The sequence below is a fragment of the Pteropus medius genome, unplaced genomic scaffold, assembly GCF_902729225.1.
Source record: "Pteropus medius unplaced genomic scaffold, Ma_sr-lr_union100, whole genome shotgun sequence".
Taxonomy (NCBI): domain Eukaryota; kingdom Metazoa; phylum Chordata; class Mammalia; order Chiroptera; family Pteropodidae; genus Pteropus; species Pteropus medius.
Window position 1 is genome coordinate 364,496 of NW_024349796.1, and position 21,231 is coordinate 385,726.

Sequence of the window (21,231 nt, forward strand, 5' to 3'; positions counted from 1 at the left end):
ACAAGTTGTCACGTTCTTAGAAGAGAAAGGCCCATGTGGCTAGAGCATAGTGAGCTAGAAGGACAGTGTCAGTGGAAAGGGTTGAGGTAGGTAGGGACCAGATCATGTATGACTTATGGACTGTGATGAAGTGACTTTATTGTGTTTAGTGAGAAGCCAGCACAGGGTTTAAAGCAGCAAAATACATGACCTAATTTTATGTCTTAAAAACTTAGAATTCTTGAAGTACAAAGTAGTACTTGATAGATCTCATGAGGATGGAGAGAAACATCTAAGAAACAGCTCTGGGGCCCTCCAGCCTTACAAGGTCATGCAGTGAAGGAGGAACCAGCAAAGAAGACAAAAAAGGAACAGCCAAAGGTGATTAAGGTGAATGAAGAAGGCCTGGTGTCACATAAGTCAAGGGAAGCGGGTGTTTCAAGAAAGGAGTGATCAATGCTTTGGAATGCCACTGAGATGAAGTAGGTGATGAGGGAAAAAGGGCCCATGGATTTGGTAATATTTAGGCCACTGTCAACTTAACAAGAGCAATTTCAATGGAGATGTTTAACAAGGAAGCCACATTCAATAGTGATGAGGAGAGAACGGGAGGTGAGGAAGCAGAGACAGTAACTACAGGCAACAGCTTTAAGAGATTGCTGTGCATGAGGACATAGAAAGGAGATGGTAGCTGGAATAGGGAGGGGTGCACATTGTGAGGTTATGAAAGGATTGTGGATAATTTCAGTGCGAGGAATGTGTGTGCCATTAAGCTTCAATGAAACAACAACAAATGATTCCAGTGAATTGTATAAGTCCTCGACACCATCATATTCTCACAAGTCTGATCAATTGAATTTTAACTTTTTCTCTACTCGGTTTTGATGATTTATAAAAAGCTCTTTCCTAAAGAGACCCATTAGTCCAACTTCTTTTTGCCTCTCCCTCTCTATAACTTAAAATATTAATCTCTATTACTTCCCTCCCCCCCTTTAATGAGTAGAATTAGATAATATCTCAGAAGTGCTTTAAGTTTCTTGGAGGTACCCTATATCAGCAAGGCTTTTATTATTTTTCCTCATTTACTCATTTCCTTTCTCTCTCTGGGAGGGCACTTCTGAGATTATATGAGGTTGGAATTTATGAGTTAAACAACACAAATACTTAACAACACTAGTACTAGCACTTAAAGAAAAAAGGATAGGGGTCATTGCAAAATATTGTAAATTTTGGGACTAACAATTTTGTTTTGTGGGTTTTCTTCCTGAGGCTGTGTTCCAGAGAGGGAAATAAAGGGTAAAACTCATTAGTGCATCATTATCTTTTGTCTGAAGGAAACAATATGTGGTTTCTGGGCAGCCCACTTGGTGTTTGCATTGGTCCTGGATGTATTTCAAACCAACTATATTGTTTGAACAATTCCCCCTCTTAAACATGAAAAGAACCACCACTAAACCACAGAGTTGATGCTAAATTACTAGGTGATGACTCTTCTGGCTCCTAAAGGTTTCTAGATCTCAGCCACTGAAATCATGGATCTTTCTTCTAACAAGAAAGATCTAAGCTTCGATGGCAGACCTCCCATGCAGTGCCCCCTGCTCCAGGCCCAGTATGCTCCGTGAGCTTCTGAGAAGTTTGGTTTGGAAGCAAGGTCACTGAGTTCGCTCCAACTCTGACTCTTCAGAGCAAGATTTTAGAAACTGCAGTGTATTCCCAGGTCAAATCTGCAAATTCGCAATTATCAGCAACTGCATAATCAATTAATATGTTTGATAATGAAAATCTAGACTGTTTTCTCTTTATCAAAATGAAGCATCAAATGCATATTGGTGATTTTATTATTATGTTATTCCTTAAGCTTACTTCCCCTCCTTGGGGATTTCATTAGACTTTTTTTTTTTTCTTGGAATAGTAGTATCAGAAGAGCATCGGTGAGGAAAACTTAAAAATACATTTGGGGTCATCTGGGAAGAAAATACTTCATAGGGATTTCCACTAAGTATCGTACCATATACTCTGTCCCCACTACCTAATCCCCTAACTTTCAAAAACTCAAATCCTGTGTGACATCAATGAAAGGCATTTCAGAGAAGCCAGGATAGTAAAGGTAATACCTTACAAAGCAGCAGTTTTTGTCATCAATGTTATTTCTCTTTGCTTTCACGGTAAAAACAAAATTGCATAATTCCTGTAACTCATGCCCATTAAACTCCTTTCATATAAGTCATAGCATTGGTTTTCACATATCTAAAGATGTCAAACTTTCTCAATTAATACAGGCTGTAATTGACCTGCTCGTGCTTTGCAAAGGAATATATATTCTTGGAAGAACAAGGGAACACAGAGATGCTGGTGCAGAAGCAAAAACTGTTTTGAAATATTAACATCTATTAAATTCTGTCATCAGTTGGAGAGGAATAATAAAGTCTCTTGCAAAAGGCAAAAATTAATAATTTCTTTGCTAAATGTACTTGCTTTTTTGGATGAAAATTCTGAACAGGAAGTATACCCTAAGTTTACACTATGTGGAGAAAAATATGTTCTCCCCTTTTTTCACTTTTTAATTATTTATTCTTCCTACGTCTGAAGAGCAGTGTTGACAATTGAAGCCTACAAATTTCTGGATTTGTCATGTAGATGACTTCATAATAGCTAACTCCATTTGAAAATTTGTTTTGATCAAAGAATTATATCTCATTCAGAAACATCCACCTTGGAAAAAGAAACATCCCTCTTTGTGGCAACAAATTTCACAGTGATCCTGCCCCTAAATTTGTGCTTTTGGTCAAAAGAAGTTTTGGGTAAAAAATTCCATGCATGGCTTGGCACTATTGAGCACCACTACTTGGAAAACAAAAACTCTCAGAGTACAGATTGTCTTTCCGAAAGACAGCACATTTTTATTTCCAAAATTTATTTCTTGACAGAATGCCAGTTAATTCTAAAGACCAGTGTTCTTGTGAGTTTTCAGAGTGCAATAACTTGTTGTTGTTGATGGTGTGTTGCTTTTTAAGTTTCCTAATTTTTGGAAAGGAACAAACCTGATTGCCATCTTCAAGAGATAATAAGTCTTTGTGGAAGCCAAATGTTAGGAATTGATTCATTTTAATCATACTAAGCTAAAAGCTCATAACTATATGAAGGAATCTTGCAATAGTTTCTTTTAAAAAGCAGATATCTTTGGAAGTTGAAAAATCACCCCTTAATTTTTCCAAATGTATGTTTCACATCTTAGTTTAAGGAAAACCAATGGTTAGTGATGTATATAGAGCTATTTGCTCATGCACTAAATACTCTTGGATTGGGGTATAATTGTAATTGGTATTTTTTCTCTCCCTGCCCATAATAATGGTTCTTTGCTAGTCACTGTTTGGACTGATTCTTCTATAACAACTTTCCTCTAGCGTCTTCATTTTTTTCTCTCCTTTTCTCTCTTAGTGACTATCTTTATTTTCTCATGCTTATTATTTTCAGTAAGAAGACTTAGCTTTTATGACCATCATTTTCCAAAAATAAAATTGCTTTATTCTAATTGGTAAACCAACTAAAGTTAATTATACGAAGTTTCTATATCTATTTTTGAACTCTAGATTAAGGTAAACTGGATATTAGCATATATGGTATTCATTTAACACTTATATTTTTAAAATTTGAAGCCATATTTGGATTGATAAGAGATTAAGATTCTTCCTCAATCTTTTTCTCATAGTCTCCTGAAATTAATTCTAGGTGTTTTTCTAGTATATTCTGGGAAATATTTTGAAAAAAAATTGTTTTGAGTGTATCCCAATCTCATGTTCTCTCTCTCTCTGAGGGGAGAGGTGCAACTCATCACTATTTTTACATTTTCCTTAGATTTAATTTCCCTAATTTGTTCTTAAAGTCTCTGAGTGTGGGAATTATGTATCACAGTTGGGTTGGGCCCTAGTGATCCTCTTGTCTGTTCTCCTTCAAACACAAGTATCAAAGCTACAGAATATAGTAGGTCAAATATCTACCTGTGACAGCTGAATGAGACTCGGGCAGTGAGTAGTGTAGACTCTGCTTACAGATAAGCTGCTTTAAGGAACTGCTATAAATCAGATGATTCATGAGAGTGTTCTTTTTCCATCTAGATTATAAATTCATTGAGGGCAGGAATTACATTTTTTCATATATATTTTGTCTAATATTTTGTATTAGTGGACACGAAAGTCATTTTGGGGGCCAAGTTTAGCTCAGAACTATCGATCTGGTTCAGTATGTTATCCATCATATTTTTTGGAAAGCAGAAAAGGTAGAATAAAGTACCAAAATGAACTCAATATATTTTGTGTAAAATTTGTTTTTGATCCCATTAAATCTCATCTTTGAGTCCCCTATTCTATTCTAATTCTTCTGCTCTAAGTTACAAAGGCTTCATATTTTCCTGTTTTGCCTTGTGAGTGATGGAAAAGCTTATAAATGTTCATAAAAAAGACATTTGTATGCTCTTGCCTGTAGTCTCTTATTTTTTATGTATTTTAAACACAAAACAGGAAAAGGCAGTAAGTATCCTCAAGGAAATATAAATGGTGGGATATGAGGTGTTAATGACATCCGTTAGATTATTATCTATACATAGTGGAGAGCTTTCCTCAAGTCCCTCATATCGTGCTTAAAATGGATAACTCTTTCTATGTTGAGGACTCCAATATTTAATATATGTTGGTGTTTACATATGTGATGTATTCTTTTACAATGTGTATTTCTGAATATAAGTTTAAACCTAAAACAATCATTGAAATTTTTCAGAAAATTTTGAAAGAGGGAGAAAAAGATTGAGAAAGCAGTGAAATGAAAATAAAAGAGTAAATAGAAAGCACAGACCCTTAGAACGTCTTTGCCAGGGAAAGCCATGAATAAGACAGGCCAGAGTCCTGCCTCAATCACATCAAATTAGATTTCTGGCACATCAAGACTCTGTTGAACACTTTGCCTTGGTAAAGTGGCTTCGGAACAGTGATAATCAAGGTAGCGTTTAGTAAATACAATTTTACCACCTTTCAGTCAAGATCTAGTGTCGACATGGAGCAGGAGCCACTAATAATAAAAATTTATAGATTTACGAAATGATTCTAGAGCAATCTTTAGAGGTCCTTAGACCTTTAAAGTCACCATTGTCAGGAGTTCTAACTGAAAGGCACCCCTACACTATCAGTTACCTTTCATAGGAATGTTTGTCCTTGCTCCTGAGAAAACATTGACTTACACATTTGTAACTTCTAATAATTTAGATTTTAATTTTCTCTAGTGTTTGCTAAGACCAAAGCCTGTTTGGTCAGATACAGTATATTGCAACTTCTTTCTTTTACTTTACTCTGTTGTTTGGAGTACCTTTCCAGGAGAGAACACTCCATCTACACAGAAACAATCAATATATATGTCCTTGAGCTTTTCAAAAGATCAAGGAGCCATAAGGAAAGAAATATAGTGAACAGGTAAAATCAAAGATTTTTCTTTGCCCCTCCTAAAGACTTTTTTATTGAAAAGTCAACAACGACTCTTTAAAAAAGGAAACATGCTATCTATTTATTTTTGAATAGATACAGGTACACGATTCAACAATTACAAAATAAAATGCCTGTTCCTGAAAAGTGTCTACCCATCCCTGTCCCTCAGCCCAATAGGCATGTAATACCATCAGTTTCTGGTCATTATTCTAGAGCAGTTTTTCAACTTGGGCACTGTTAACATTTTAGACTTGCATAATTCTATATATACTGTAGGGGTGTTGTCATGCGTATTATAGGATATTTAGTAACATCCCTGGCTTCTACTCATTAGTTACCAGTAGCATACTTTCTCTCCCTATGCCCCTTCCCAGTTGGGACACCAAAAATGTTACCCAGACATTCCCAAATGTTCTTTGGGGAGAGATTTAACCATAAATCTAGAAAAACTCCATAACAGTACATAAAAAGAGTTCCTACTATTTTGGGGAGCTGCATCACAACTCATTAATTAAATGTATTGTAAGAATGTATTTAACCAGTAACTTATTAATAATCCTTTAGATTTTTTTTTTCTGTATTATTTGCCATTACATGCAGGGTGGCGATGAAAAATCTTACACGTGGGGCATTTCAATAAATGTAATTTCACCTTTATTATAAATTCTTAATATAAATTCTTAGGTCAAGGTTATGTATATTTGCAATTTTATAGGTATTTCTAAACAGCTCTCTTTAGAGGCCACATTAATCTATATTCTCAGTAACTGTATATTCTTACAAAATTTGGATTTTTGCTAATCTCATAGGTTAAAAATGGTCTCAGTGTTCTTTTAATTTTCATCACTACATTAAGAGAGACATTAAGAAGCATTTCATTTGCTTAAACCTATATCCTCATTTATGAAATGTCTGTTTATATCCATTACTCATTTTATTTGACTTTTAGGAGCTCTTTATGTAGTAAACCCTTTGTGATAAGTGTTGCAATTATTTTTTATCTAGTTCATTGTCTTTTGATTTGTTTTTGAGACAGAACTGAAAGTTTGGAAAAAAGACTCAAGTACATATTTAGGAAGTATTATTGTGTCATTTTACATAAGTGAGGAATGATAGGTTATACAATAAATGGTGCTGGGACAATGAAAAGTCATCTGTAAAATATGGAGTTGAGTCCACAGCTCCTATGACACCAGTATAAAGTCTCCATGGAGCTAAGATTGAACTAAAAGGCAAGCATATCAGAAAAAGCACAGAAATATTTTTTAACAATCTAGGTGAAGCAAAAACCTTCTCAAATATGACACAAAACAAAAAAGCCATACTAGGTTAAAATATGTTTCCTTTTTGATGACCTTTCTTTTCTACTCTTTTTTCTCATCATGGTTTTCTGAACTGGCTTCAAGATCAGAATAGACGTATCAGCAAGGCCTCAGCCCCTTCGGCACAAGCTTAAAGTCACCTTATGATAATGATATTGAAGCAGTGGGAGTTAACAGCCATAACACGAGCAACTCAGAGTCCTGGAGAGCCCATGGGTTTATGGATTAGGCAGGCCCGGTTCTTACCTAGTGTCACAGCTACTAAGAGACTCTATGACCTTGTGCGAGTCACATAACTGCTCTGGGTCTTAGTTTTCTCCACTTTCTCAGGAACCTCTGCTAAATTAGATATGATAAGGCACGTGAAACCCCTAATGGATGGAGGCTCTAAATCAGCGGTCCCCAACCTTTTTGGCACCAGGGATCAGTTTTGTGGAAGACAATTTTTCTATGGACTGGGTGGGGTGGGGGATGGTTTTGAGATGACTCAAGTGCATTATATTTATTATGCGCTTTATTTCTATTATTATTACATTATAATATATAATGAAATAATTATACAACTCACCATAATGCAGAATCAGTGGGAGCCCTGAGCTTGTTTTCCTGCAACTAGCCAGTCCCATTTAGGGGTGATGGGAGACAGTGACACCCAGGGTGTGTTTCTTATGTCCAGTCTACTCCAATCTCATTTTGGTTGCTGTCACTGCAGAAAACCCTGCTTCACAAAGATAGAATGTTGGAAATGGAAGCAGACTTTTTAGTGCTTTTGTGGCAATCTCAGGATATTCTGCCTTGTCTTTAATCCAGAATTTATGGAGATTTAAAGTTGTCACAAACATACCTTTAAGATCATCATCATTTGCAACCTCAAGAAGTTGATCTTCTTCTAGCACGGACAAAGTTGATTCACCTGGCTTTTTCACAAAGGGGTCACAGATCCATTCCTTCCCAGTACAGGGCTCTTTTGTGGTTGAGAGGTAATACTCTACTCTTTTCAAAGCTGACATAGGTGATCATGCCTCAGCTGGGAGAAAGAAGCCTCTGGCTCAGTCTCCTTCAAAAATCTCTGCTAATGTTTGAAATATGTCAAAAATCCCGATGTTCTCTCGTCACCCTCATACTTCCATTTTGGCTTTGAATGCAGCCACTTTATCTGACAACTTGAACACAGTTGTCATTCTCCCTTGAAATGACAGATTGAATTGGTTAAGCAGGTTGTAAGTAAGTTTTGCCACCCATTCTGTGTCACTGAAATATACTGCAAGTGGTGACTGTTTTTCTAAAAGAAATCTCTGGAGCGGCTCTTGTAACTCAAAAACTCTGGCCAGCGATCTACCTTTAGAAAGCCATGTCACTTCCATGTATAAGAGAACACGTGTGTGCTCTGTGTCCATCTCACAGAGTTGCGTGAACAGACGTGAGTTAAGGCATGTACTTTAATGTGGTTGATAATTTTAATCATATCCTGCAAAATGTTGTTAAATTCAGGTGACTTTTTTCAGCAAGCCAATATTTCTCTATGGACACAGTGTGTAGACCCACATTCAGAAGTGACCTCTTTGACCTGAGGAGTGAAACCAGAAAGTCATCCAGTCATGGCAGCCACTCCATATGTGCATATACCAACACAAAATGACCAGTTCAGTTTTCCTGATGGGTAATCATTCGAAGACTTGAATAGTTCTGCAGCTGTGTGCTGATTGGCAAGAAAAGTACAAGTAACATATCCTCATGCATATCCCCTTGAAAAATATATCACACAAAAATAAACATCGTTGCCTTGTTGTCAACCACGGACTCATTAATCCTCTCTAACAATTGTGCCTCAATATCCTCTGCTAGCTCATCAATTCATCTAGTTATGGTGCTAGCTGAGAGAGGAACACGTGCCACCTGTGAACTGCAGCTTCTCCTAAAAGCTCATGACAAGTTCCTTAGCAGCAGGCAGGATCAACTCTTCACTCACTGTAAAGGGCTTTAGCAATGCAGTTTAGTCACTAAGAATGATGCTCTCAGTGCAGATACATTTGATGAAGTGGTGGCCTTCGATAATTGCTTCTGTCCTTCGTGTTCACGGTTTTTGTTTTTTTTTTCTTTTGAAAAACTCCAGCGTCTTGTCTTTTAATGCAAGGTGCTTGGTCTCCATGTGGCGAAGCAGTTTTGAAGCTTTCATGGCTTCATTGGACAGCCGGTTTCCACATACTATGCAAAGCAGGCTTTGAGAATGTGAATCACCTGTTGCAATGAACCCGTAATTTAAGTAGGACTCTTGGTATTTTTTAAATCATTTTTTGGTCATCAGTCTTAGAGTCTTCCGTTGTCTCATCTTTGGGTCTTTCCCCTTTTCAAAGAAGCTCTCTAGTGATGTTAGTTTTTTTCTCATTTTGGCTAGGGTTAGCTTCTACGCTTACCAAAACTGTGACTGAGACAGGTAGGTGCACAGTGTGGGAAAGAGGCATTGTTCGAACAGAAGTGGTAAAAATAAAATAAAATAAAATAAAATAAATAAAATAAATAAAATAATAAAATAAATAAAATAAAATAAAATAAAATAAAATAAAATAATGGGCAGGCCCTGCGCAGACTAAAATAAGTGTCTGATTCTTACTGTACAACTGAAGTACATCAACTCACTTGTCACTATAAAACCTGCCACCAGATACAGCTTAACTGTCCTTTGCCACTCACTGATAGGGTTTCGATATGTGTCTGCAAGCAACTGATTTATTACAGTCTCTGTGCAGTCAGACCTCTCTGCTAATGTTAATCTATGTTTGCAGCTGCTCCCCAGCACTAGCATCACCGCCTCAGCTACACCTTGGATTGTCAGCCATTAGATTCTCATAAGGAGCACGCAACCTAGGTCCCTCGCATGCTCAGTTTACAACGGGCTTCGTCCTCCTCTGAAAATCTAATGGCTGATGATCTGAGGTGGAGCTGAGGCAGTGATGCTAGCGCTGGGGAGCAGCTGCAAATACAGATGAAGCTTTGCTCACTCACCCACTGCTCACCTCCTGCTGTGCTGCCTGGTTCCTAACAGGCCACCGACAGGTATCCATCCACATCCCGGGGTTAGAGACCCCTGCTTTAAATGTCTGGTACACACTCCCCTACTCTCCCTTCTCTCTGTAATGCTGGATTTTGTACAAACTTCTTATTTCCCATATCATCTCCAATTACATACTTATTGGGTGGGAAATATCATGATTTCTTACCTTAAGATTGCTTAGCTGGACCTTTGTGCTGAGATCAGGGATGGTGTTGCAGGTAAGACTATGGTTCCTTCCCTCTGGAGTCCTTCCTTTGGAGAGATGAACAGCAAGTCCCAAGTATGTTTCTTAATATTCTCCTGGCTCTGAGCCTGGGGCCATGAGGAACTTTTCTAGAATCAGGGGCCAGGGTGTGGGCTCTGCCTGAAGCCTTTAAACCTCCAGTACTCGTTTTCTATTGCTGTCATAGTAAATTACCACAAATTAAGTAGCTTAAATCAACACAAACTTATTACCTTACAGTTCTGTGGAAGTCTGACATGGGCCTCAATGGGCTGAAATCAAGGTGTCTTCAGGGCTGTGTTCCTTTCTAGAGGCTCTAGAACAGAATCCACTTCCGAACCTTTCTGCTTCTAAAGGCATCTCTCTGACCATTGTTTTGTACTCATCTCTCTCTGATCACAGCCAGGAAAGGTTCTCCTTTAAGGACTCATGTGTTTATATTGGGCCCACCTGAATTATGCAGGATACTCTCCTCATTTCAAGATCCTTAATCACCTCTGCAAAACCCCTTTTGCCATGAGGTGAGCATATTCACAAGTTCAGGGACTGGGATGCAGACGTCCTTGGCAGGATATTATTCTGTCTGCCACACTCTAACAACAATTCCAGGATCCAGGTGGTAGGCAGAGCAAATCATCCTTGCGACTTTAGAAGTCATATTTTGTAATAGTGTCATCACAATAAAAACATGGGATGGGTGGTTTGAGATGATTTTGTCAAAATTAAGGCCTTTCTTCTAACCAGCACATGAGTTTAATATCTTGTTTTTTCCAGAAATCAAAGCAACTCAATCTCCTCTCTCTGCCTTTATCACTAACCAGCAAGCATTTAAACCCGAGTTCTCCCTGGCTTGCTCAGTCAGCCAGGCAAGCAGTCCAAAGGGCCCAGACACAGCTGCTCGAGCAGTCACTGGCGCCATGGCTCGGACCTCGTTACTCAGGTTCTCCTCTAACTTGGCTCCCCTAAGATGCACTTTGATTTAGATACTCTATTACTGATATATCAGGCACTCTCTGGCCCTATCTGTTTTCGAGGCAATTCCAAATATCTGCCTTACATGGAAGCACCTTTAAGAGCATATGATGGACAGATGCACATTGTTCTTTCGCTGCTTCACAAAAACTTCTGAGCTTCAGTGAAAATCTCTCAGTATTGACACATAGCATAAAAAGGTATGGATATGTTGGCAGGTTAAAAATTGCATTTCTAAATTGATTTTCTGGGCATATGAAGAGATGGCCTAAGTGTACCAGCTGGAGAGAAACTTGAGCCCCTAGGATGGGGTCAGTTATCTTGTTACCTTTAACCCTATTGGCAGATGTTTCACCAGCTAAGCAATACTCACTAAGAGCAATCCTCAAAGCCCAGGCCAGTGAGATGGAGAGATGGTTGAGAAGTCAAGGAAGGGAATCAGAAAGGGAGCTGGTGAACAGGAAACAGGTATTAAGTCCACTTTGGGGAGAGTGGACATCTTCAGTGTTACCCATTTGTATCCATGTCATGCTTGCTTGATCTTATTCCAAGTCCATTGGCATTTTCTTATACTTGTCTCAGTAGCTCAAATATGAAATGCCATTAATTTTTATTAAAGAAAAAGAAATTTACTCTTGATAGGTTTAACAAGATACACAGTTGTTTATCTTCAATCACTCTCCATTTGAAACCATTTATAGGTCTCACTGAGAGTCTTTAAGATAACACTGTATAAAGATAATTAGGGCAATTGCATATCATTAAAAAAGATTTAGTGTCTTTGCTTTTGGACCAAATTCTTAGGGTATACTCAGATTTTATAGAAAATGCCTTCTTTAGGACAATCAAAGAGAACAAGGGAGAAAATAAAATTATTTCATAATGTTGTATTTCCTGTTGACAGTAGAAAGTGTTTTAAATGTGTGTGTTGGTGGGTTTGTAAGAGCTGTTTAAAAGGAGAGAGAAAAGGGAGGAAAGTGTAATAGAGGAAGAAGAGAGAAAAGAATGCAGATCACTAAATCATCATTTAATGCCCATTGTACAACTGGACTAAAATTTTTATAATCTCTCATAATAAGTCACACAAATATTATCCCTACCTCACAGGTAAGCAAACTTATGCTTTAATTACTTGTCCAAGATCACAAGATCACACAGCCACTAAGATGAGGAGAAAAAAGTCAAATCCAAAAGTGTCTGAATTCTGTCTTTGCATATTCCACTATGCAATATGTAAAATTACCAAAATTACCCGTGGACTTTTTTTTGGTTTATTAGCACCAAAGGAATATGAAATTATAGAAAAAAAAAGTTAATGTAGAATTTCCCCAAAATAGTTTTCAGAGAGATACAGAAAATTTAGGTACAGATAGCACTTATAATAGCTAATTTGCAATGCTATATGTCTGGTATAGTGCTAACATCTTTACACAACATCCTCTCATTTTTTCCCTACAGGGACCTTCAGAAGTACAGTAAGCATCTTATTCCTTTGTTATATTTGAGGAAACAGAGGCTCACGGAAGTTCAAACTCTATTCGAATATCTAAATTTCAAATTTTACTCAGAGGGATACGATCGCCTTTCAAATAATGAGATTTCTATTGCTCAATGATAGAACAGTAATTGATACTATAGAATTGTAAAAAGAAAGGGACTGAGTTTTGTTGACTTCATATCTGTATAACATTTTAATTCTTCAATGAAGTGTCTACATTTTTGTCTCTGTAAACTATATTTCTTGTTCGTTTGTTGCTTTCAGAGACTCATGGACACAGACAACAGTTCAGTAGTCACCAGAGGGAAGGGAGGGAGGGGAACAGATAGATAAGGATAACGGGGGTCAAATATATGGTGATGGAAGGAGATTTAACTTTGGGTGGTGAACACACAAGGCAATATACATATAACGTATTATTGAATCGTACACTTGAAACCTATATAATTTTATTAACTAATGTCACCCCAATAAAAAATAAATAATGAGATTTCTTATGGAATTTTGAAATTTCTGGGATTGAATTTTACTGTGTGACTTTAGTGAAGTAAGCCTTCAATAATATTTGTTAAATTAGTACATTCTAAACATTAAATGACTGGGATTCTCACTCTTTTCTTTATTCATCCAGTCCCTGATATTTCACAAACATTATTGACCACAAGGAGAAAGTTGTATCTGGATTGAAAAGGAAATATTTTAGGAATGGTATACATTGTTTTCTCAGGATAAATCTAAGAGCTATAAAATGACTACATCAAGTTAATTAAATAAATTAAGTAAGTAATTAGTGCTAAGCCCATTCTCAGTTCGTTCAGTAAATTGCTGAATCAAGTCTGGGTTGAAAAAGTGTCTCAGTGACCCCCTGCATGCCTGTCCTCGATGTTTGGGCCCCTCAGTTCCAGCACCACCCAGGGCCTCAGCAAGGAAATGATAAAAAGCCTGTCTGCTTGAGTTTCATGTCTTTTTAGCCTTAGAACAACCCTTTATATCCAAGTCGAGCTTTGGCTTTAGCATCAGGCTTTGTCAAAACTGTCTAAAGGAGAATCATTTAATCTGAATTATTTCCCATCTCTGTCATCCACAACCCGGTGAAAGGGCTCTTGGGAGCAACTTTATTTGATGAATCCTTATGTTTAGCAGCCAAAGTTACGCTAAGGTGAAACAGGATCAAAATTGTTTGGATTCAGTTTCCTTTATTACCTGACCACTTTTGATGATGACATGAAACTTTAAGCTTTAGTTCAGTAGGTGTGCGAGTGTGTCGGGGAGAAATTTTTTCTGTAGGACTTTCTGGTGAGGTGGGGGAAGTCGACAGATGGGACAAGAAAGCACAAGGTAGATTACAAAGTTGTGTCCCAGCGATGTCGTAGTAATCTACCTTGTGCTTTCTTGGTTGACTCATTTGAACCTTTGGATAGACTTCTCTTTTTAAAAATTGCTTATGACTATGTTTTTTTTCTTGCAAAGTTTGTTAAGCTGGTAATTGAATATTTACATCAAAGGATTTAGAAAATGACAACAAAGTATGGAAATTCAGACCAGAATGAACATAGAAAAGTGACTGCTCATTTAACAAAATAGCAGATTTCTCCCATAATACTGTTCTCATGACCCTGGCTAAAGAACCATCTCATCATGAAATGACTTTCCAGCCGACTAACATATGTGGGTTTTTACTCTACAGCAAGCTAGTATAAATATCTACCTGACGTATCTCTTTTACAAACATGGTTAGTAAATGAACATATCAGATGAATAGAAAATAAAACAGAAAAACAGAAATAACAGAAATCTGCACAAAACTCTGCTCATCGCTAAATTCCAGGATCATCAGAAAGTCCTACAAATATATATTTAATAATTTAGAAAAATGGTGGTGGAATGAGTTCTATGTCAGTTCTACAAATTCCCCTAAGCGCTCAGAGTAGGTGCTTCGGTGATGCATTTCCTAAGTGATGTCGGCGCATTATTAATCCCTCTTAGGCTCGTCTTTCACAGGTTCATTTGTGCACCCTCTGAGACACTGACACTATTGGGACAGCAAAAACAATCTAAACGTGAACGCAGAACCAGCCCTTACATTCGCTGCCCACGGACTTTGACAAAGTGGTCTTAGGGCGCAGATTATCCCTCAATGCTCATTTACGTTTCAATTCCAAGGTTCTCGTTTTAGACGATAATTGGCTACTTGACAACCTCATTGAACCCCAAGTTACTCAAGGAAAAGAGAGTAGCTCGATGTTTCCTAAAACATGAATTTCTGAATTCTAGTTCCATGGAATAATAGAGTTCTATGACCAAGTCAATTACAATAAGCAGGGTTAACATAATTGTAGAGCCTCCTTTTCTAGAAGACTTAAAGGTGACTAATGTGATATGTGAGTTTCTAAAAGGCAGTTATAGTATGGAAGATTTCCTAACTTCTCAGATAATGAAAACTTTGGAGAAGAGTACCTCACTGAACTGGTGTTACAAATGAAGGACATACTTTGGGACTTTCTAGACAAGATGATTTCTAAGACTCTTTCTTGCTCTAAATTCTCTGATAATCTTCTGTTAACATGAAAACCATAGTATTCTCCAGATACTTCCTACATACCTAGCCCTCAACATTCCTTTCTAAAATATATGCCTCCTTTATGAATGTAAGGATCAAAAGGATCACATGTGGCTTCCATGAAAAAAAAGGTATCTTGAAATTGTAATGCATAAAAAAATACAATTCAAAGGGAATGTTACACACAGTTTTAAATAATATCACCACTAATGACTCTGATGTGGAGTAATGCCAAATGAGATCACTCTTTCAAAAAATGAAAAGACCATGCTACATAAGGCAATGCAGTAATAAGCTCTATGAAGAGCAGCTACTACCAAAAAGCCCAGAGATTCTTTCTACAGTAGTTATGTATAAAAGATTTCAAGTTGAATGCTGTTCTTTCTGTTGTATTTATCTTCAAATATAAACGACAAAAATTGAGCTTCACAGTTTGAGAGAATCATTCATTTTGTCTAGCAATTAGATGCCTGTGAACAAATGAACTAAATGGAAAAACACAATGCTTTCTAGAGCTAACTTTTGCTGTTTTAAAGAAATTTCAGAGCAAAAACAGACAATCTCATAAACTTTGAAATGAAGACAGACATCTAGGAGCCTGTGTTATTAAGGGCTTTATTTTATTCTATTAAGCCTTCAATCGGATTTGGTGACAAATAATTGGGATAATTGAACTTATTAGCAAGAGGCTCATGAAATTAGGAAATTCCTTTAACCAAGAAAGACTCAGTTAGAAACTTCTTTTTGGATTCCCGTTAGAGGAAGAAATATTCTCACCAACATAGCAATTTTTTCCCTGTCTGGCATAAACTGATATTTTTCTTTCATGTTCTCTCAGCTGTCTCCACCTCTATTTATGGAGAGTATCTTTCTTTACCTTACCCTGCTGGAGTACCTCAAACAAATTGGTAATATAATTAAAAATTTGATTTTTCTGGAAGATAACTTAATGTGGAAAAGGCAATATAGCTTAAGCTAGACAAAATGGTGAAATTAAATATGATCAGAGCTGCATGCCAGCCTTGGGAAATGTGTCCGTCTCAACTCAGTGTTTACAGTCATAATTTTAATCAGATTTATATGTAATAGTATTTCATAATTTTCCACATCATTCTTTTTCCTTTCTTGGGAAAAGAAAAACCTCCCAAACAAAGGAAATAAAGACACAGAATAGTATAGTTAGTGTCTGGTTATGTGACAAGGCCACTTCACCAATTTGGCATTTTCTTTCTCCTTACATGGACTCAAGGGTCTCTAAGTGCTCTCAGTCTTCTTAAAATCTAAATAGTCATGTGGATTTCATCAATGCATGCAACTGGAAATAATAAGCATCAGTGGAGACTTTGGTTCTAGTCCTGGATCTTCACTATCTAACCTCTAACAAGCTCTATGGTCTAAATCTTAATCTTTTTAGATCACTATTTCCCAATATATAAAAAGTGAGGGTTTTGAACTAAATGATCTTTATCATTTCTTCCATCCCTATACATTTATTAGGCTTGAACTTAATGGCAATTTTCCAAAAATAACCAGTTATACAATTGATATTCATTCTTAAAATAATTTTTAATTAAAAGACTAATCAATTAAAAAATACAATTTAAAGCAGTCTGCCAGCCACAAGGTAGTAAAAATAATAAGTGGCATTTACTGAGGGCCAATCTTATGTCAAGTACTGTTATAACCATATTATATAAGTTACATTAATTGATCCTTGCAAGAACCGCCACAGGTAATCATTATCATCATCTTCATTCACATCCTTACCATTTTACAGTTAAGGAAGAAATGCTTAGAGAAGTTAAGTACCTATCTAAATATAGATAATTAGTGAATAGCCAGATAACTAGTAGAATTCAATTCTTTATCTTCCAAAGTCACACTCAGAACCAATGCAGTTTAAAGCCTCTAGCATTCTTCTTCGAAGTGTATGCTGGTTCCCTCATACTTTTCAAGTTGTTTAACTTTTCTGAACTTTATTCGTATTCCTTCATTTATACACTCATTCAACCAGCAATAATTAAGTGCAATGATTGGTAGGTACAATGATTGATATTACATTACAGAGGTGACTATGACATAGAGCCTACCAGAAAGAACTCACCGTTTTATTAAGGACTTGGGCAAGAAGGGTAGTACTTAAATACAATAAACTAAGCATTAAAAGATATATGAGACATGATGCATGGAGAAAGGAAACCTGGAAGTAGAGATCAGAGAAATAAAAGTCAGTTCCTCAGAGAACAATCAGAAATATCTGATTTGGTACTTTGAGAACCAGTGGAAATGAGCTAGTTGAAAAGGCTGAGAAAGGGAAAGACATTCCAAAGAGAACAGTTGAGATCAGTGGTTTGTGAAGGTTTTGCATTTCATGAGAACATAATAGGTCTCCATAAGTGAAGGACAAGGTGCATGATAAATACTGGGAGATGAATCTGGAAAACTCTGTAATTGGGAAGACCTTGGTATATTATACTAAAGATATGGAATTCTATCTTGAAAACATGAGAGAGTCCCTTTAGAATTTTAAACACAACATACTTATGTAATAGGAAAGTCCCTTTAGAAGCAATGAGAAGGTGCAACTAAGGCAGGGAGTGTAGGTGGCCCTCTTCTAGGCCAAAGAAATTGGAACCTATTGTAATATATGCAGCCCCATGTTTGACCCTCTAAAGTTAGATGAAGAATCGACTATTGAGAGATAGAGAAGCAAGTGGATCTGAGAGATGTTTGGTGGGTAGATGGGCAGACAGAAGAAATTTTGGTGGTTGAACAGATATTGGAGATGAGAGAGAAGGAGATAGCATTAGCTCTGCCTCCAGAGTTTCTGTCTTGGATGACAAGGTGGATGGTAACTGCCTCTGTTCTTAAGAATCTAGTCTATAGAAGGAGGAAAGATATTTGAAAATGCTCGGTTCAGTCTAGAGCATGTCATTCTTGAGTTGACCAAGAAGTTTCATTCAGATAAATAAATGCTACTACTTTATGCCAAATAAGACGCGGTGCTACCCTTGGGTGGCATATATTTTTTGGGAAGACAGATTTGTAAACAGATAACTTGAATTAGGTGGAAAATGCACCAAAATAGTTATGCACAGGTTAGTCCAAAAACTACGAGAAGCTGCAATTAGCTCAACTTTGAACTACTGAGTGCGGGAAGCAGGGGCAACGTGAGCAGGATGTTTGAGAATGTAGAGATGTGGGAAACTCAGGAAGAGTAGAGTGAGGCATCTCAGGCAAGGGGACAGCATGAGTAAAGAGGTGGTGTATGAGGAGAATAAAGCAATCAGTCTTCACTGAAATGAAAAAGAGAAGGCAGGGACTGGGTCATGGAGAAAGCCACATATGCTTTGCTCAAGAGCTTGAGTTGTATGTAAATTATGAGCTTGGGTTGTATGTAAATTATGTATGTAAATTATGGACTGGTTTTATTCTGAGAACTGAGAAAAGCACCTTTGCAGTTAAGAGAGCAGCAGCAGTTTGAAAGATGAATTGGAATGAGGAAAATTAAAATTAAGAACAGTTAGAAACCCATGGCAAATGAAAATGAAAGCCTGAACAGGGCATTAGCATATGGGTGGAAAGAAAATGTTTAGAAAGGCAGAACCTTTGTGTATGAGAAACTTGGTGAAACCAGATATGCAGCTATCAACTGAGAAAGAGAATGCAGCAGGACCAGTGGGTCTTGAGATGAAGAGAACAATGATGCATCTGCTTCTCTAGTTATCTTTGAGGTAATCTCTATCAGAGTAGAGATTTCCTGTAGCTATGATATGAATCTGAACCCTAGAGGAGAGGGCCAGGCTGAAGATAACAGATTTTAGAGTCCATGACTACAGGCATTAGTTAAAAATAATTACAACAGCAATACTATTAATAAAACTATAGTTTTAAGCACTTATGATGTGCAGGCATTAAGTAATGTATATTTACATTAATGCATACATTTTCTCCATTAGTACCTCTATAACTATCTGGATATGAACATTTTCCTTTATCTAGATGATAACTAATAGATTATGTGATTTTTCCTGGGTTATGTCGTTAGTAAAAGTAAGTTTAAGAGCTGAGATTCAAACTCAGGTTTGTCTAAGTCTTTAAAACCAGTTTTCTGTTCGTTTGCTTTTGTTTTTTAACCACAATATTTCTTTGAGTTTATCAAGAAGATTATAAAAAGGAGAGATTACATAAAAAAATAAAAAAAACAAAGGGCCACGAATGACAGCCTTGGGACATCAATGTTTAAAGGACAAATATGAAAAAAAAAAAAAGCGCATTTGTACAGGAAATTTAGGATAAAAAGAAAGCAAAGCTCAGCCAAGGCTTTCATGGAAATCAAGAGAAAGAAAATATCAAGAAGTACAGAGTGATCTACAGTTTCAGCTGTGGCCAGGAGGAGTAAGATTAAGTACTCAAGTGAGTTCTCTGAGTTTAGATATGAGTGATCTTTGTTAAAGCAATTTCACCGTGGCAGGTGTCACAGCAGCCCAAATTGCAAGAGGCTAAAGGTTGAAAAACATGTGAGAAACTGGCAACATAGTACAGGATATTCTTACAGGAAATTTGATTAAGAAGGGAAAACAAAAAGTCAGACCTCAGTTAGGGTGATTAAAATGAAAGCAGCTCCAATGGAGATAATTTATTACTTATCCATTTATTTATTTGAATATGTACCTATATGTTTTTTTTTTAAGTTGAGGAGGGAAAATTAGCAGACAGTAGGAGGTTTAAATCATATGAGTAAGAGAATATAATGGATCCTGGAGCAAAGTTTATAATGAAATTGGAAGGAAGGGGCATGTGGTCAAGTGCACAGGTGAATGTGCTGACCTTGAATTGGCTAATGGTTAATTTGCCTTTGACCCTAGAAAAAATGTGTAAGGATGTACATTGGTATGAAGAAGGGTGAGAAATTGATGCTTGTGTTTGAGTGATTCAATATTCTCAATACAGTAGGGGGTGTGGTAGTTTTTCCTAGGATAAGGGAGTATTATGTGTTGAAAATATGGGTTTGGAATTTAAAAGAAAGTTCCAGCTGGGCCTAGATCTGGAAGCCATCTGTAGTTATGTGCATGAGGAAAAGATCTCCCAGGAGTAACGGGTTTAAAAGAGGCAAACACTGAACCTTGGAGAAAACTGATTTGGGGATGAACAGAGGATAAAATTTCTTCAAAGGAGACAGAGAAATTTAGAAGGAAGAGCATCTAGAATCCAAGAAAGGCAGAAGTACCAAGGATCTGAGTGTCGAACAAAATATGATGCTACATGTTAGAGAAGATAAGGTTGAAATGACCAATGAATTCCTAACAAATTAGTTATCTTAGTTAAAGCAGTTTGAATTATGCTGTCGGGGAAATAAACAAATATAGATTTTTTTTTTCCCAGAAGCTACAATAGGCCTTAGAAATTATAACCAGCCTCCCACCCTCCCTCCTTCATTTCTTCTTCCTTTCTTTTATTGTCTTTTTTTAAATGTTAAATTTAAAATAGAAGCTATTTGACTATGGCCTTACCACCCTGAACAAGCCCGAGCCCGTCTGATCTCAGAAACTAAGCAGGGTCGGGCCTGGTTAGTACTTGGACGGGAGACCACCTAGGAAGACCAGGTGCTGTAGGCGTAAAAATAAAAAAATAAGGGATTGTAAGCTGACAAGGTCCTTGCAATCTGTGAGGTCAACCAATGGTTACCTCGCCTAAAAAAATAAGTAAGTAAGTAAGTAAGTAAGTAAATAAATAAATAAATAAAATGGAAGCTATTTGAATATATTTGAAATTGAAAGCAAAAATACGGGATGTGTGAAAATTGAGGAAAGAAAGAGAATGCTGGACAAGATTAGATATTTCATTCTCTGAGATGGAAAATAAGGAGAAAAGAATTATTAGTTGCAAAGGAGATAAATTTGAGGATGAGGCAATTCATGCGTAGTCACTTTTCTGTTCTCTGATGCTGTCTACTGAGAGAACACAGATATGAAAACAGGATAAGAGCTTAAGAAGCATGGTGAAAGCAAGAAACTGCACTGTAAGAAAAGGAAAAGGGAGCTAATGGCCGAGGAAAGAACAAAGAGTTCAGTCACCTCTATAAAAAGTGAGGATGTACTACTCTATTATAAACATGGAAAACAATAATGTAAATCTTGTAGAAAACTCATGA

General features: G+C 36.9%; 1 protein-coding gene and 1 pseudogene across 4 annotated transcripts in view; one reads left to right on the forward strand and one right to left on the reverse strand.

The window, feature by feature from the left end:
- Window positions 1–21,231, reverse strand: part of GREM2 (gremlin 2, DAN family BMP antagonist) — a 133,983-nt gene that overhangs the window by 16,108 nt on the left and 96,644 nt on the right. The window lies entirely within an intron of this gene.
- Window positions 20,577–20,695, forward strand: LOC120619444 (uncharacterized; annotated as a pseudogene).